The following is a 10,555-nucleotide window of genomic DNA, read 5'->3' on the forward strand; positions in this document are numbered from 1 at the left end:
GGTGTGACCCCCCCCCCAAAAAAAAAAAAGAGTGAGTCCTGAGCAAAGCTGTGTGTGGTTTCAGAAACAACCTCCCCAAATAAAGCCTTCTGAAGAGACACATGGCTAGTAAAGTAAAAAGCAGATATGACTTCTGGGCTTATCATGTCCAATTAATGTGTTTCATCCCCATGTACATGAAGCCAAATGTGAGATATTTTTATTTTAAACAACAGTGTTTGTAAGAGTGAAAACCAGAAAACCATACAAATATCCCATCAATAACAGAAAGATACCTCAGCATGCTCTCTTATAAAATGGAATTCTGGGCCAGAGGGATAGTACAGGAGGTACAACACTTGTTTTGCATTTCGCTGAAATAACTTTTATCCCTGAAACCCCACTGTGTTCCCAGATCATGCTAAGAATGAATCCTGAGTGTGCAGAACCAGGAGTCAAGATTGAGCACTATGGATGTAACCCAAAAACAAAAACAAAAAAATACTTTTTAAAATTTTTTATTTATTTATTTTTTAACTTTTTTATAATTTTTATTTTGACCACAGTGAGTTACATATCTTTCATAGTAATATTTTAGGTACATGTCGACATTGAATCGGGAATTCCCAACACCAAAGTTGTCTTCCCTCCACACCCGTTCCCAGTATCATCCCATATCCCCCTCCGTTACCCACTGGGCTGCTAGTATAAGTGGTTCCGTTTGTGTCTAGCTTGTTGCAGATTGGGTATCGATTCTGTTGTCGTTGGCTTTGTATTTGTTGTTTAAATCTGATCATTTTTTATTACTACTTAGTGATCATACAACTCTTTGGTCTTGGTTCCCTCCATTATTTACCCCTCAATTTGAGAGATGAAACAAGATCGTTCAAGTTATGTGATTCTGTTTGAAGAAAAGAAAAAAATAAAATGGGGTGAAAATAAAGCAAGCAGGGTGGCCAATCCAGGACAGACCTTGGTTCGGTCCCCAGCCTCCATATAGTCCCCTGAGCAAAAAGATTTCTGAGCAAATAGCTAGGAGTATCCCTGCACATCATAGGGTGTGGCCCCAAAAGTAAATATATATATTTATATATATGTAAATATAAATATATATATGTCCAAAACACCTCTCAAACAACCAAAGCCATTCTGAGAATAAAGAAGATGGCAGTTCTAATGTTCACAAACTTCAAACAGTATTGGAAAATTGAAAAGGCTTTCTCTATAAAAATATTATTAGCTGATAACTAATAGGAATAAGCTCATATTCACTGACTATCAGGGAAATTTATAACAAAACAATGGGAATGTCTTAAATGACCTAAAAGTATAAATTTACCAGTGTGGAAGGGAGGAGTTAAAGGATCCAAAGGGCAGTGATGGCATTGGTTGGCTTTTGTTAGTAGACATGGTAGAAAACAGTTACTGAAATGTATATGTATCTGTACTGTTTCTCATGTTAGCACAATAATAAATTTAGGTATTACTTAAAAAAAAAAAAAGAAAATAAAGCAAGCAAAAAATGGACAAAGCCCTTCTAGAGGCTATAAATATCAATTTGAGAGAAGAAAGGGGAAAAGGGAGAGAAACACAACAATACAAAAAGACAAATCAAGCAAAAAATCCAAAAGCACTATAGCAATAAAGACAACCACCACACAATAACCATGGTCCTGAAATAAAAACAAAATAAAGCACAAAAAATAAAAACAACAACACCAATAATAAAACCAAAAAAATTATTTTGTGATGCTTCTTTTTTCTGCATAGGCACAGTAAATATTGGGGAGATTAGAAAGGGAATTCCCTTGGTCTAAGAGATACAGGGTTTCTCCACTCGAAGTATACTGTCATGGGAATAACTACAGACTCCATACATATTCATTTACTCTCCCCTAGGTCCTTTTGTGGTGTATGGGAAACTTCTGCTCTGTCATGGATGATGAAATAAGACCTCTGTATTTAGAGATATTGGTATCTGCACAGATCAAAGAATGGAGCATATGATGAAGTCTTTCTTTAGGGTTCTAGAAGTTCTGTTCCATCACTGCTGTTTTAATCAGTCATCTGTAATTGGTGGTCTTGGATTTTGCACTGATCCTAGGATGAAGCCTAGAATAGTCTTTCATTATGTTTCCAAAAAACCTGTTCAGTTGTAGTTGTCTCAGCCAGACCTCTGGAATTAGAGATCTTTGTAGTTGTACAGATCGTAGGCCAAATCCTAGACTAGGGCTTTTTTTTATTGGTCCCTGGATAGGTTCTGCCCAGTCATGGTTGTCACAGTAAGTCTTATGTAGATAGCGATCTTGGTTTTTGCACATATCAAAGGATGACAAGTCTTCTTGTTTCATCTAATCGTTAGATGGTGAGGTAAGACAACCTGCTCTTAGATCAAGTTGTTGCCATTTCCTCATTGTCAGGATATCATCTCAAAACTGGTGCATGTTGGTCTCAGAGCAGTATTAAAAAATGTCCCAGAGGGCCCGGAGAGATAGCACAGCGGCGGCACTTGCCTTGCAAGCAGCCGATCCAGGACCAAAGGTGGTTGGTTCGAATCCCGGTGTCCCATATGATCCCCCGTGCCTGCCAGGAGCTATTTCTGAGCAGACAGCCAAGAGTAACCCCTGAGCACCGCCCGGTATGGCCCAAAAACCAAAAAAAAAAAAAAAAATGTCCCAGAGGGAGTTTGGTTCCTAGAGCTGTTGCAGAGAACTGTGTCAATTCTATGTCTGGGATCTAGGGTTCGGGGTTGGACAGTCACTGTCTAATCACCTGGAGACTAAGTTGAGTCCACATGACATATGTTCAAGGTGGGAGGTGCCCCTGTATTGTAAAAAAGTATGAATTCTTATCCCTAGTATATAAGAGCTAAAAACAAAAAATACTTTTAGGGGCCAGGAAGGTGGCGCTAGAGGTAAGGTGTCTGCCTTGCCAGCGCTAGCATAGGACAGACCGTGGTTCGATCCCCTGGCGTCCCATATGGTCCCTCCCAAGCCAGGAGCGATTTCTGAGCTCATAGCCAGGAGTAACCCCTGAGCATCAAACAGGTATGGCCCAAAACCAAAAAATAAAATAAAATAAAATACTTTTAAAAAATGGAATCTTATCATATGAGTTCTAAAATTACATCAATCCATATATACAAGTATCAATTACTGTCAATCCTGTAAAGAAACTTTAACTAAAATAAAAATATACCCTACCAAATGGGGGAAGATATTTGTATAGTATACATCCAATAAGGTACTAATACCAAAATATACAAATCAATTACAAAACTGAGCAATAACGAAACTAATGACTCCATCAAGAAAATGGAGATAAAAAAATTTCCAGAGGGGCAGGAGAGATAGCGTGGAGGTAAGGCATTTTCCTTTCATGCAGAAGGTCATTGGTTCAAATCCCAGCATCCCATATGGTCCACGAGGCCTGCCAGGAGCGATTTCTGAGCATAGAGCCAGGAGTAACCCCTGAGCGCTGCTGGGTATGACCCAAAAACAAAAACAAAAAAATTCCAGAAAAGAGTTTTCATAAGCAAATGAAAATGTTCAGCATCACTTATTATTAGAGAAATGGAAATAAAAACTACAATTATCAACTAACACCAGTGAGAGTAGCACATATCAAAAGAACTAAGAACAACTAGTGTTGGTGGAATTGTGATTAAAAAGAAACCCATCATTCACTGCTGGTGGGGATATTATCTGGTTCAAACTCAGTGGAAAACAGTATGATGATTTCAGAAAATAAAGTATAGAATTTGCATATAAGTCAGCAATTGCACTTCTTGGCACCTATCACCAAAATAAAAATTAAAAAACTATATTCATCCAGGACTGGAATAGTAGGTATGGCATTTGCCTTGAATGCAGCCAACCGGGTTTCGATTCCCAGCATCCCATATGGTCTCCCGAACCTCCCAGGAGTGATTTCTGAGTGCAGAGCAGGAGTAACTACTGAACACTGCCAGGTGTGACCCAAAACCTCCCCCGAGAAAAACTGTATTCATTGCAGTGGTTAGTTCAATAGCAAAGATACAGAAACTATGTGAATGTCTAATAAATGAATAAAGACATTGAGAGGTATATATTCCATTGTGTGTATGTACATACAAAATGGAAATGAAATACTATGCAGCCACTATAAAAAAGAAATCTGTAGTCTCCTACAACTTGAAGGGCATCAAGCACACTGAAATAAGCCAAAATGTAGGGGGCAAGCACCAGATTCTCTCACTTATCTGTGGTGTTTAGGATAACAAAAGTAGAATACAGACAGTATCTTTTGATAATAAACCTTGAGGACTGGAGTACAAACTGTAGGAATAAGATTACAGGGGAATTATTGGACAAGAAGTGACAGGGGTCTGGAGGGAAGCTATAGGCATCTTTGGTAGTGGTGAAGTGAGATAAATATGTACACCAAGACCATAAATGTTAACCATTTGTAAATGCATTATCTAAATAATATATATTTTAATTATCAAGACAAATAGAAAAATAGGTAGCAGACAAGCAGCTCAGCTGGAAGACTGTGATGGAAATCCTAGAAGCAGTAGTTAGGTTGAGTTGTAGCATAGCTCTATGCCTCAAAGGCTCCATAGTCATCAACCCGGCTGCTTCCTCCCATGCTCAAGAAGTGCCCCTTTATCTATAGGATCTCAGTATTACTATGACAGCAGATGAACATAACAAAATTTTTGAGGGTTCTATGAACTTAGGTTGAAATACAGGCTCTGTTGGTTATCGAATAATTATGGGTTTGCTGGTCTACTTCTCTCTGCCTTGACAACCTTATTGGTAAAATGGTGATAATAACTCCTTTAAATATCTGTGTGACAGAAATGAATGAATAAATAAAAGGTCATTAGAAAAAGGCTCAGGTCATGATAAGTAGTAAATTTTTCTATCTTGGAGAAGTTTTATGTTTCTATCTTTTACAAATGTAAAAGATCTCATTTACAATCTTCTTACTTTCTTCTTCAGAACAGATTTTTTTTTTTTTGGTTTTTGGGCCACACCCGGCAGTGCGCAGGGGTTACTCCTGGCTGTCTGTTCAGAAATAGCTCCTGGCAGGCACGGGCGACCATATGGGACCCGGGATTCGAACCAACCACCTTTGGTCCTGGATCGGCTGCTTGCAAGGCAAGCACCGCTGTGCTATCTCTCCGGGCCCTTCAGAACAGATGTATGCTTATTTTAACTAATATATTTGGCACAAAGCTAAGAGTCTAACAAGCATTGAAACATTTGTTGATTTCACTTGAAGTGATTTTGTGATAAAATTCCTTGCTTTAGAAGAGGACAGTATTGGGACCAGAGTGATGGACCAGAGTGATGCAAAGCAAACGTAGGGCGTTTGCTTTGCATGCGGCTGACCCAGGACAAACCATGGTTTGATCCCAAGCCAGGAGCAATTTCTGAGCACATAGCCAGGAGTAACTCCTGAGTGTCACGGGGTGTTGCCCAAAAAACTAAATAAATCAATGAATAAGTAAATAAATAAATAAATAAATAATAAATAAATAAAAAAGAGGACACTTTTAAAATCCCATATGTTATTCCACATAAAGCTTAAAATATACAAGATACAGGGGCTGGAGCAGTGGCTTAAGTGGTAAGGCATCTGCCTTGCCATGCTAGCCTAGGACGAACCTCGGTTCGATCCCTTGGTGTCCCATATGGTCCCCCAAGCCAGGAGCAATTTCTGAGCACATAGCCAGGAATAACCCCTGAGCGTCACCAGGGTGGCCAAAAAACCAAAATATATATATACTTATATATACATATATATACAAAATACAATACTATTTATCATAATACAAGCATGGAAATGATAAGAAGCAAAGTCAAGATAATATAGTATCTATGATATGTATACAAAACAAAAATAACAAATATAATATTATATATTAAATCCACATACACCCCTCCAGATCTGCAAACAAATAACACACTGCAGATACTACTGATGCCCCCACTTGACAATAAATATCAAATATATTATATACTAAATTCACAAACACCCATCTAGGTCTGCATAAAAAATCACACTGCAAATTCTACTGATGCCCCTACTTGTAGATCATGTCGTGACCTCTTTCATTCATTACCCATTTGGTCCTGAGATGGTTTCCGAATTGTATTCATTCAGAACAAAAGGTTAAAAATAAATGGTGGAAAAACATATGTAAAGAAATCTATGTGTTGGAAAGGCACACATTTAAATCCTGTATATATCTGAAATTCTCCTTGAGCAAAAATAAAATAGAATTCAATACTGCCTAAGGTGGCAATTATTTACAACAGACTGAAAATCTTTTTAGTTTGAAGAGTCTACAGTACCTCACATAGGAATGAGCAAGGGAAATAGAGATTGTGCTGTGGTGTTTTATCTAAGAACTTTAATTTTATCCTTTGCAAGCTCCCTTATGACATCATCTGAAACCTAATTATCTTATGATCTATATTATAAGCTCTAAGATATGAATATTAAACTCCCCTTTGTCTAAATAACACTGAAATGATACTCAAAGTCTGAATAAAATAATCAAATCTCCTAGAGAAATGGCAAGTAAGGAAAATACTGTTTCCAGATCCACTGCTGTTTGGTATTTCAACTCCCTTGTTCCCAATCCCTTATGACACTACTATTAGAAAGAGAACAGCCAAATCCACACTACCTACTATTTCCCATCAAATTAGTAGTTGATACAACCATACTACATTCCTTGTAGCTACAGATTCGAACAATCTTATCACATGATTTTGCTGATTAATGAGCAACCAATAAGTATACACTTGAGAGCCACTTGAGAAACCAGAAGGTTTCTCAAACTTAGAAGCTGGCTATAAATTAATAACATTTCCAAGCTCCATCTAGCACACCAGTCTCTATGTTGTTCTCAAAGCTTAATACTCCAAAGCCCACATGCTCCACAACCATACAACAAAGGCAAACATATTGAAGGACTTGGTGATAATCTGATAGCTCACTTGGGCCACCATGAGCTAGAAGCCAATCTCTGCAGATGTGTATATCATTCCTCAAGACCAAACAGTTAACATATTTGATAATGCTCTAAGTATTTTTGGAAGGTTTTATTTAAGTTTGAAATCCCAGAGAAAATTTGTGAGTGCATGCTGTCATTCAAAAGGGCAGAGTTCAATTTGTCCAAGGTAACTCAACTAACAGATGTGGAGAATCTAGAATGCAAGCCCATGACTGTAAACAAACATTAGGTTTTGCATTCTTTGTGCCATTGTGTAAGTTATCAAAGTTAAATTAATACTTCTACTTTTGATAAATATAACAATAAAAAGGGTCAACATACCTGGAAGGAAGGTAAAAAAAAATCAGATAATGGAAATAGTCTCAATTCCTCAAAAGCAGAGGCAGGGATGGCAAAAAAAAAAAAAGCAAAAGAGATATTAAAAGAGAAGGTTGCGAAAATTTGTGTACAGCCACTGGTATCCTACTGGAAATCTGGAGACTATAGTCAGTTCATATTTGCTATCTCAATACAAATTAATACCAATTACTTTATTTGGGGGGGTTGGGTCATACCCGGCAGCTCTCAGGGGTTACTCCTGGCTCTGTGCTCAGATATTGCTCCTGGCGGGCTTGGAGGACCATATGGGATGCTGGGATTCGAACCACTATCCATCCTAGTCGGCTGCATGCAAGGCAAATGACCTACTGCTGTGTTCTCTCTCCAGCCTCACCAATTTCTTTTTTAACTACTTTTTGAAGTTAATGGCAAATAGGAAATAGAATTATCAATCTAAGTCTGATCAGATTTAGAACTAGTTTCTTCCCATGCATAATTTTGCTCCACCCTTTATATCATATTTATTTTCAAAGTTCATTTTACTCTTCATTTCTGTTCTTTTGTGGAGAAAAGAATCATTCAACAGACACTCTGAACAAACTAGAGAAGAAAAACAATAAAATTGCCTCGGGACAGTGGGATCTTAGAGCTCTGAACCATCAGAGCATAGAAGCTATCATTACTTATTAATAAATCTATATCACTCAAAATGTGAAAATAAAATAGCTGCACAAAAATATTAAGAAAAATTTCAGGGGCCGGGAAAGATGGCACAGTGGTAAGGTGCTCGCCTTGCAAGCAGTCGATCCAGGATGGTTTGAATCCCGGCATCCCATGTAGTCCCTCAAGCCTGCCAGGAGCGATTCCTGAGCACAGAGCCAGGAGTAACCCTTGAGTGCCTGCCACAGGTGTGGCCCAAAAATAAATAAATAAATAAATAAATAAATAAATAAATAAATAAATAAATAAATAAATGAATGAATGAATGAATGAATGAATAAATAAATAAATGATTTCAAACATTTTCAAATGTATTTTCCTCTCATACTAACCTAACTTGGAAGTAAATCAGAGCCAGTACTTCAACATAACAATATGATCAATTTTATCTATTTAATAATGTATTTGAATAAAAAAATAAAATATAAATTAAGATCAAGAGAGAAGCGCAGTCATTCCTCAGCAGATTTTTTTTCTCTAAATAATTCAACTAAAAGTGCCAATCAATGAAAACATCATATAAAATTTCCCAAAAGTTAGTTAATAATCAGTGGCTCATTCTAACTGATTAGTACATCTGTTTCCAAATTCTTTCTCGTCAGCTTCCATTTAAAGCTAACCACTTGTTTCCTACACAACCTTCTCAGAAATCATTTCTACTATTTTTGGAAATGTTTTCAGCCAAGAGGACAAATGCAGGTGATGCTGAGAGCTCACTATTCTCTTCCACTGAAATGTATACGTGATGGCTGTAGCCGCAGCAGCCACCTTGAGATCATTAGCAGGAAAGTGGAGGGATTGAGAAGATGTCATTTCACAGTTAAGTTTTTAAATATATACAAGAAGTCACCTGAGTCCAGATACCCTGCCTGGTGAGGGGGGAAGACAGGGAGTTGAATTTCTGCTTGTTTAAACCTCAATTGGGCAGATATTCTGTTACTTGCAGTGGAAAGTATTACAAAGTAATGTATTTAAGTCCCTAACAGCTGTGATATAATGCTTTTCTGTTGTTGTTCAATAAGATTAAGTAATCCAAATGACATTTTTTTTCAATATGCATTAAGGAAAATAAACCTCTTTCCAGATTATGAGAACAAAAAATATTAGTAAAATCTGTCACCTTAACTGATTTAAAGGGAACAATTTGAAATCATTCTAGTATTTGTAGAGAAACAACTAATACATCTCACTCAGAAGAATAGGAAAGTTAAAGGCAATTTTGTGTCACATGGGCAACACAGCACGAGATGGAAAGCAGAGGCTTATGATCTGGCCCAGTACAATGCTCATAAATGTTACTGAAAGACAGTTACCATAAGACAAAACTAGGGAGAGTTGTATGTATGTATATGTATGTATGTATGTATGTAAGTAAGTAAGTAGATGTGCACATGCACACATGCTGGAGTAGGAAAACTGAAGAAAGCTCCTCCTAACACACAAATTGTGCATTTCTGTAATATCACACTGGCTTTAATAAAATTTCATGTAAAAACAAATCAAATCAAAGAAGGTGGTAACCTGCAGAGACGCCAAAGTGGCATCAACAGGTCTTTTTTGTAGAGAATGTAGGCACTTTCCCCAAGGATTTTTATACACCTGGAAAGCCTGATAACTGAAACCATATCCCATAAACACTTACCATGTCTGCATTCAGCCAGCTCCATAAATTCATTTTATTTATGAAAGAGATGTAAATAAACTGGCAATCTCCAGAAGAAAGAGGCAGGCCAAGTCCCTGCCTTGCTAAAGCCAAATCACCACTCACCAATGGCACAGCTTCACCACTTAACCATTAATCTCTGCAAAGATGTCAAAATGACCAACTCTCCAGGTAACCTGGTATTTGGGTTATCACCATATTTTTATTGAAGTGAGTGCAAGCACTCTCCATCCCCACCACCTTTTCATACTTTCAGAAGGCCTGGCAACCAAAACCACGCCCACAAATGCCAAAATATCAGCTCCAGGGCTTGGATTTCCTGGACCATGCAGCTGCATTTGCAGCAACACAACAACTCCAAATGTTTCAATACTGTCATCCCAGTAGGAACACACCAATTTAGATGTCAACGTGGATTCAAAGCCATCTAATATTCAGAAACAAAACAACAATGATCAACTAGAATCAGCTTAGGAAACCTTCTTAGAACAAAATAATGATCTCATTGCACATACAATAATTTTCACAAATTTCTTTTTGCTGTAATTTTTAAAAACTACTTCCATTACCTGTAAACAAGCAATAGAAAATATATTCTTTCGTGCCTGTCAAAGGGATAGGCTTGGAAATGGGTGGGGATTTGGCAACTATAGTAGAGGGAATTTTACATTGGTGGTGGGATTAGTGTTGGAACATGAGCGCCAGAAAAAAAAATGTATTATGAGCAGCTCTGTAACACAGTCATTAGATAAAGTAATAAGAATAGAGTTTGAAAAAGATGGTACCAAAAAAGCAATAATTCTGAAACAAGTACAAGAATCACATCTGTACTTTCCCCATCTCATTAGCTAAGGGTATATAAG

The sequence above is a fragment of the Suncus etruscus genome, chromosome X (genome assembly GCF_024139225.1).
Source record: "Suncus etruscus isolate mSunEtr1 chromosome X, mSunEtr1.pri.cur, whole genome shotgun sequence".
Lineage (NCBI taxonomy): Eukaryota > Metazoa > Chordata > Mammalia > Eulipotyphla > Soricidae > Suncus > Suncus etruscus.